Here is a 9,335-nt window from a genome sequence, read left to right as displayed (position 1 = left end):
TTATAGGTTCGTGAATCAACCAGTGGCCAAGTCTTACTTCCCGACGAAGTAAAAATCTGTGAAAGTGATTTATAGTCCCACTTTTAAAATCTAATATTTTTGGGATGAGAATACATGCAGGTTTTATAAATGATTTACAAAATAGACACAAGTACGTGAAACTACATTCTATGGTTGAATTATCGAAATCGAATATGCCCCTTTTTATTAAGTCTGGTAATCTAAGAATTAGGGAACAGACACCCTAATTGACGCGAATCCTAAAGATAGATCTATTGGGCCTAACAAACCCCATCCAAAGTACCGGATGCTTTAGTACTTCGAAATTTATATCATATCCGAAGGGTGTCCCGGAATGATGGGGATATTCTTATATATGCATCTTGTTAATGTCGGTTACCAGGTGTTCACCATATGAATGATTTTTATCTCTATGTATGGGATGTGTATTGAAATATGAAATCTTGTGGTCTATTATTATGATTTGATATATATAGGTTAAACCTATAACTCACCAACATTTTTGTTGACGTTTTAAGCATGTTTATTCTCAGGTGATTATTAAGAGCTTCCGCTGTCGCATACTTAAATAAGGACGAGATTTGGAGTCCATGCTTGTATGATATTGTGTAAAAACTGCATTCAAGAAACTTATTTTGTTGTAACATATTTGTATTGTAAACCATTATGTAATGGTCGTGTGTAAACAGGATATTTTAGATTATCATTATTTGATAATCTAAGTAAAGCTTTTTAAACCTTTATTAATGAAATAAAGGTTATGGTTTGTTTTAAAATGAATGCAGTCTTTGAAAAACGTCTCATATAGAGGTCAAAACCTCACAACGAAATCAATTAATATGGAACGTTTTAATCAATAAGAACGGGACATTTCACGTGAGTCGCCTCGCCACACCATGGCTGCAACTCGTAGGTTACCACGCCACTCCATGGCTGCAACTTGTAGGTTGCCATGCCACGCCATGGCTGCTAACCCCTGTCAATATAGTAGCCATTTATTTATTCTCATTACTCAGTCAAGCTGCCACAAATATCATCACAGCCTCCCATTGTAAAACTTTTCAAAACAAAGAAACTAGCATACAACCTTTTGCAATATTGAAATGACACAGCTGGCTAAATTGACAGTCAGATGCATATATATAGCTCCAAGCAAAGAAAAATAAAATGTCATGGCTGCAACTAATTGGTTGCCCTGCCAAGATTTGACATATCTATTGATTCTGAGAAAACTATATGTTTTTCAGTTCATCATCAGAATGTCGTTATTGGAGTTTTTTGTGAACAAAACGACCAAAATTCGGGTGTCTATTAGTATATAAGGCTGTCAACATACAACTTATTGTTTATCATCCAGAACTACATGAGCTGCCATGGCTGCAACTCAGTTGCCTTACCAAGATAAAATTCATTTTCTCCGATCGCAACCCACAATCGAAAAATAGCTAGCAATAGTCGTAAGTCATAAAACATTGGCCACAATTTCAAGCATTCGTATATCAAAACATCCACCTGAAAGTGCATAAAACAGTAAACCAACACATGTAAACAAAACTGACCGTTTAATGCTAACCAAGACAACCACCAACCACACCATTGCAACCGATTCCCAGCATATTTGATGCAAAACCTAACAAAAAAACATCCAACGCAGTTTTTTTAGACATGCAACAACATCATTACTTAAGTAAAAAATAGTAAACATACCTTCTATTGCTTGAAAGAACAGAAATATGTCAGATGGCGGCAACGGTGGTGGCTATGACGGTAATCTTTTCAGCCATATCTGAATCGATTATAATGAATCAAAAAAACGGATAAGTGGCCAACAACGTCGCTAGATTCAAACAAATCAGCAAAAAGATGGTGGTTTTTGTAACACACGAAAGGAAGATTTGACTATATCTCCAATCGATTGTAAAAAATGGGAACAAAATCGTAAAATTCGTAAGCATCAGTGCACGATTACAACGAATCAGTGAGTAGAAATCATACAGGAAGATGAATCGCCCAAATCGCCATTGGAAGCTGGCGAGGTAACCAAAAACCCTAATTTTCTTTTTTAATCAAGGTTTTTAAGGGTAGAGAAGAATCATTGAGTAGAAATCTGAATGGCCCAAATTGCCATTGGAAGCTGGCGAGGCAGGCACAAGCCCTAATTTCCTTTTTTAATCGGCCAGGAAAGGTTTTTAAGGGTAGAGAAGAATGTCGTTTTTGGGGTTTCTCCAAATAAAATGACCAAAATTTAGGTGGCTGTTAGTATATAAGGTTTTTAAGGGTAGAGAAGAATGTCGTTTTTGGGGTTTCTCCCCCCGGGAAGATTAATAGTTTCAATTATTCGACTTACACCGCTCTCTTGGGACGAACTTGAAATGAATACTTACATTAAAGTGCTATAATAACCGGGTCTTAAGTGCTCGTTAGTTGTGTGTGCTTATTTGTAGTGTTTGAATCTTGTATAAATTTTGAGGGTAATTGATGTATTGTGCCACACGCATCAATATATATACAAAACACTTTGTCAATAATAAAATCATGCCAAATAATAGTTCACGGTAGGTCGTGAAGAAAAAGTTCACTATGTTCCCAATTATCGTCCACAAAGTCTACCATGAAATTACAATTAACATAATCAATCATGAAAAGTTATCTAATTATAAAATATATGATAATTTTATAAAGGTTCTAAATTCACTAACAAATACTTTTAAACGCAAAGAAAGTTTAATTATTACACTTTATAATAATTCATATGTACAATATTTCACAAAGAAATATAAAATAATTTTGGTCCTCGTATAAACTTTTATTTTTTTCTCTATAATTTCTATAACAAATTTAGAATTATGAAAAATTCAAATGATAATACGGAATTGGATACATATTACTTCATGTCAAATATAAAAGAACATAAAGGGATTTGAAAATCAAACAAACCAAAACAATGAAATGTTTATTTACATCAACAAATGGTTAATATATTCGGTATTTCACATAGAAATGCGTATTCCAAACGATAAAAGGTATAATATTTACTTTCGAACGAAATAAAAGTTTATTATAATTATTACTAAAATACTAAATGTAATGATCACAATTTTGTTACTAAAAGTATTCCAAACAACCCACCGCTGGTTAATCAAGAACAACTAAATGATCTAAATGACATGCCGATGTGGAATGTTAGGTTGATTGTACATATGGTGGTGCCTCCGGCTATTACTAAACCGCCCATCGGGGCCGATAATTGGAAGATCGAGGGTAATTTATTCACGATGATCAAAGATATGCTATTTCGTGGGTTAATAGAAGATAATCCTTTCGAACACCTTCAACAATTTAACGACATTTGTGATATCTTTACCAACAAGGATGTTACCGATGATGCTTATAAGTTAAGGGCATTCCCCTTTACTCTTTAAGGTTATGCGAAAGCTTGGTTAAGGAATTTGCCTCCCGATTCGATTAGGACTTTTCAAGATTTAAGCAATGTTTTAATTAATCATTTCTTTCCACCATCAAAGGCGGAACGACTAAGGATGGAGATTAATGCATTCACTCAACGGAGTGACGAGTCTTTGTATGATGCATGGATACGGTTCAAGTAAATGCTAAGAGCTTGCCCACCACATGGTTTGACAAAGAAGGAGTACATCAACACATTCTACCGGGGTAATACTCCTTTGACTAGACAGCATGTTGATTCTTCCGCGGGAGGAGTGTTTATGTACAAATCACCAAATGCGGCTGAAACTTTGTTAGAAGACATCTCGGTTACTACTTACGAATGGGCACCTTCACCTAGAGATTTTCCAAGGAAAAAACGGTCAAATCACTCTTGCAAGCTTAAACAATCAATTTTAAATGTACGAGAAAGAGTTGAAAAAGTTATAACAATCAATAGTCGCTATGCGAGTAGGTTGTCAACGATGTGAGGGCCCACATCTCACAAAGAATTGCCCTCAAATCAACCAATGCAACCATATTGATCTAGATGACATTCCCATGAATTCGGATGCTCATGTCAACTTCATGAGTAATCAAAACTATCAACGTGGTGGGACATCAAACCAAGGCAACAATTCATATCAATCAAATCAAGGCTACTACAACCCTAATCAAAAGCAAGTCTTATTCAACAATTAAACCAATACACCACCCGGATTTACAAACCAAAACCGAAACCAAAGTTACAACCCAAACTATAACCAAAACCGAAACAACAACTTCCAATACTAAAACCAATAACCTTACAACAATCAACCTTATAACAACCAACCCAATCCAAATTATCAAAACAACCAAGGTTATAGTCAACCACAAATTAACCAAGGTTACAATCAACAACCTCAACAAAACATTCAACAATCCCAACCTTCGAAAAGTTTAGAGGAGATGATGCAAAATTACATAAAGAAGGCGGAAACAACCGAAGCATTCTTGTTAAAGGAGAACGAGTTCTTAAAACAACAATTGAAGCATCAACACGCCTCATTACAAAATCTTGAGAGCACGTTGGAAGACTTTCAAACCAAGTTGCCGAAAGAACGCAAGGAACTTTACCTTCAAATACTCAAGTCAACCCGAACAACAACTACAATTATAACCGGAGTAACCAACAACCTCAACAACACCAACAAAACCAAAACCACAACAACACAAATGTCATACCTATCGAGAGCAACACTACTAACCAAAACAACAACCAAGCAAGCTCATCAAATCCCAAAAATAATTATGCTCAAGTGAATTCAATTGCTTCAATTGAAGAGGAGAATCAAACTGAATGCCCTCATGTTTTTGCATTCGATGTTGAAGAGGAAATTGATTTGGATGGAGCATTGGAAATCGACATAACGGATTATGGGGTATTTAAGTTTTCAGATGATTCGGAAGTGGCGAAGTTTATTCCCCATCAAGTGAAAAGTGTAATGTCCATAGAGGCTACCGAGTCGACATGCAAGAAATTAGAGGGTGATTTTGAGAAAATCAAATTGGGAAAGGTTGAAAAAGAGTCAAAGATCGAAAATGTCTTAAATGCGAAGGAGCAAAGGAACGAGGTCGAGGTTCTTGCTACACCAACAAAGGAAAAGCATGAGACACTGGTCCCATATCCTCAATCATTGCCTCCAACACATCTAAAAGATGTGGATTGTAAGTCAACCCCATCCGAGCATGAACATATTTATATTAAACTTCCCTTGGCGGAGGTGCTTGAGAATATGCCAATTATGGGAAATTTTTAAAGTCACTCATAGCAAAACAGGGAGAGGTTAAGCAAGCATCCACCGCTTTCTTAAAAAGGAGTGTGATAGAATTTTAAAGAAATGTAACCTATCACCAAAAATGGGTGGTCCCGGAACTTTCCTAATCCCATGCAATGTGAACGGATCAGAGATGTTCACATCCTTAGCCGACTCGGGGGGCTAGTATTAATTTTATGCCTTATTCTATTTACCAAAGGCTAGGCCTAGGTGACCTTTCACCCACTAAAAAGGGAGTAAAGTTAATTGACCAATCCATTAGCTCTAGTGTGGGGATTGCCGAAGACCTAATAGTGAAAGTAGGGGACATGGAATTTCCAATCGATTTTGTCATTGTCGATATTAAGGAAGACCCGGTTGTGCCACTTGTTTTGGGAAGGCCATTTTTGGCAACCGCGGGTTCTTTCTTTGACTTTAGAACCGAGAAGTTAAATCTTAGAGACAAGGGAAAATGCCAGAGCATTTAAAGCAAATATGTTAAATCGTCACCAACACCCTTAACCACACCATAAATTGTTGCTAGTGTGCAATGCACCACAAGCACAACACAAGTTGGTTCACCGACTAAATGTAATGAAGGGTTGACCCAAGGACCTCCAAGTAGGCCCAAAGACCAAAATGAAGTTATTGTAAGTCTATGAGAAAATTATATGGGCGGGTTCATAATGCCTCATCCCAAAAGGATGAGCACTTGAGAAAACGCCTATTGTCAAACTTGTCAAAACATGAGAAATGCAAACTTAAGGAGTTAATCAATGAAGCTAGAGTAACGAACAATTGGTTGTTGTTAATGCTAGATGATGGTTGTCATGATAATGTTTCCCTTATTTCAAAGGGAGGGGAGGTTTACCACCCCGGTGTTATTTGAAACCTTAAGTGGATGGGAGTCGGGTGATAGACTCGTTAAAACCTTTCCACAATTGTGTATATAACTTGATTTAGTTGCATTTCATGTAGGTTGTATGATATTCCCTTTTGATAGTTGCATTTGCATTTAGATAGCATTTCATACATTTGGGAAAACATAAAAGATCAAAAATAGTTTATTTTATTGAACTTGTGCTGAAAATGACTAAGTGTTGGGTTGAATATTGATAAAATTGAGCTGAAAATGTCACCAGTTATAAGGTGCGGCGCACTTAATGCCAGGTGTGGCGCACCATTTGCCTAAAAATTGAAAAAACAAGTCAGTCAGCCCAACCAGTTTCTCAAACAGCAAGGTACGGTGCATCACCTATGAAGTGCGACGCACCTGGTCCCCGTGTGCTAACGTACGGCACACCAGCTATAGGTGCGGCGCACCTACCTGATTTATAGTCGGATTTTTATACTTTTTAGGCTCATTTTCAAATACCCACTTCAATTATTCTCTTCCAACACCGGCCAAAACTCACACTTCTAACCCTAGTATTATTTTAGCATCTTTTGTAAAGATTTCTTGCATCTTTAACATCAACTAACATGGAAAAGGTTAGATTCATGCTACATTACTCCGTATTCTTAAAGTTTTAAATGATTTCTTCCATATTCATGTTTACACTCGTTTTTGAAATTATGCACAAATTGATGATGTTTATGTTAAATTGGTGATGGATTCTTGTTGTTAACATGCTTTTTAACATGATTTGCATGATTGATTACCAAAATGTGCAACTTGAATTATTAGGGTTCATCCCAAATTTGGGATTTTCGAATGTGAGCCTTAATTGAGAATGTATTGATGCAATTGGTCATTGTATGCCTGTATAACATGTCTAGATAAAAAAGAATCCAACTTTCATGCGTGTATGTGGTTAATTTGAAATTGGGGTTCTTGAATCTTTGACTTTGACTAAGTTTGATCAATCAGGGTAACTTTTTGATGAAAGTATGTTTGTTTGAAACTAAAATCGTTATAGAATGACTAATTGATACACTTGAATGCATATTCCTAGTCTTGTGCTCGATTTGACTTTTGAACTTTGACTAGAATTTGACTTGTGCAATTGAGTCATGTTTTCTACACTTTCATGTGATGTATCAAGTTGATGAATGTTAATGCATGCTTGCCTAAATGATGTAGCTTTTGAGTTATATTGATGACTTGCATTTAGTCAAGTGTGAAACTTTGAGGCGACTTGGATAAATTGATTAAATATGATACTAGGATTTTATGATAATGAAATTGTTTTGTGTTATTCCTTATTATGTTTTTGTAGACTAAAGAAGCAATCTCATCACATGGCAAAGGAAAGCAACCTGCAAAAAGGGGAAGGTTTAATGCTTTTCGTGGTAGGGGTAGGGGTAAGGCTCTGGCTACAAAAGATTCTGACGATGAACCCATGCAACAAGAGCGACAACCCCAAGTCCCCAATGATATCTGCATGATAACAAACCAACCTTACATACAAAAGGTTTTGATGAACCCGAAATTTAGGAAAAACATGGAGCGTCGAATTAACAATGATGTTCATGTGGCAAAGTATGTCGATTGGGAACCCCTTCGCCAAGCGGGCATGTATGAGGAAATGGAAAAAGCCTTCCACGTCAAGTATCGTGGTGAAATCCTTGCCCCTTGGGAACCATTATTCACACTCAATGAGCTTATTTACTCGACCCTAACTCGTGAGTTTCTATCGACTCTCATGTTCAACCCAAAGAAAATTGATGTTCAAAGCGTTGAATATCTTTAGTTTCATCTAGGAGGAGACACTCACCATATGAGTCTTTCGGACTTTTGTAAGGCTTTAGAAATTTATGGAGAGTTTGATGACCTCGAGGATCTTGAGAATTATGTTCTAGGATGTGACAATAACATTCACAATGAGCTTGAAATCCGTGCCGCGTGGCACCGTATTAGCAATGTGGATTATAGACCAGGTAAGGAAATCACAAAAACCCTTAAGACCCACAAACTCCGGGTCATTGACCGCTTCATTGCAAACACAGTCAACTACCAGAGGCATAGTAATGAGAAAATGACCACCCTTGACATTTGTCTTGTTGACAACATTCACCTACACAAGCATGTTTACGTGCCCAATATTGTTACAAGATATCTTTATGATGGAGATGGCAAAAAGTCAGCTAAGCCGAGTGTGGGTGGGGGTTATGTGACCAATATTGTGAAGTATTTGAACATTGATTTTACCGGTCTCGAGAAGCTACCAATAAGTCCACTTTCCACCCTCAATTGGAAGGGTGGACATATTTTGTTGAACGAAAATGATGTTTATGTTAAGTGGTATGAACAACGACAACAACGTCGTGAGGTTAATGAGGAAGAGGAGATTGAGCATCTTTGGGGGGATAACGTTAATGTTGGTTATGGTAAATACACACACGGTGTGGGTTCTAGTGGGGCGGGAAGCTCGGGAACCGGGGGGTTGTCCGATTCATGGTTTTTGGATCTATTTGGTAACTTGAGCTTACAAAGCCGAATCCAACATGACGAGAGTCAATACCGACTCGCGGGGCTTGAGTTACTCCAAGGGTGGCAATCCCATGTTCTACAATTATCTCATGATGATCTCGATGCGACTTGGCCACCCGAGCCCTATGACCAACCCTACAACCGTAGCCAACCATTCTCACCGCACCCACCCCCTTATGACTGACAAATCGCATATCGTGAAGCTATGGAGGTTCAAGAATTTGAACGAATGAGGCAAGCTCAAGAGGAGCAAGAGAGGCAAATGAGGCAAGGTCAAGAATACCAAGGAGGAGGTACAGGCGGCGGCCCATTTGGTTTATGGTGAATTTGGTAACTCTTATCTCATAATCTTAATATTTGTGGTATGTTTATAGTAGAACAATTATGTTTGGAATGTGATTCGTATGTTTGAATTTGTGAAACAATTATTAGTATTTGTGGTTCTTTATGTTGGATGTTATTTGGTAAACTTGGATTTGGTAGATGCGGATTGTATGCATCTAATTCGGTACTATGGATTATTGTAATAATGTGACAATCTTGCATGTATGATATTTATGTTTGGATGATATTGTGGATGTTTGTGTTTTTCTTTTGCTTGTTGTGGTTCTTAGTGGCAGGGTACATTTTTGATGACT

At 37.2% G+C, this 9,335-nt stretch overlaps 1 non-coding gene across 1 annotated transcript; it reads right to left on the bottom strand.

The window, feature by feature from the left end:
* Positions 1–3,551: 3,551 nt before the first annotated feature.
* Positions 3,552–3,658, bottom strand: LOC139895215 (small nucleolar RNA R71). Its single transcript, XR_011775677.1, has one exon. It is a non-coding gene; the product is annotated as a small nucleolar RNA R71 (small nucleolar RNA).
* Positions 3,659–9,335: the final 5,677 nt, after the last annotated feature.

Source organism: Rutidosis leptorrhynchoides, chromosome 2 (genome assembly GCF_046630445.1).
Source record: "Rutidosis leptorrhynchoides isolate AG116_Rl617_1_P2 chromosome 2, CSIRO_AGI_Rlap_v1, whole genome shotgun sequence".
Taxonomy (NCBI): Eukaryota; Viridiplantae; Streptophyta; class Magnoliopsida; order Asterales; family Asteraceae; genus Rutidosis; species Rutidosis leptorrhynchoides.
Note: the sequence above shows the minus strand (reverse complement) of the source record. Positions and strands in the feature narration are given on the sequence as shown.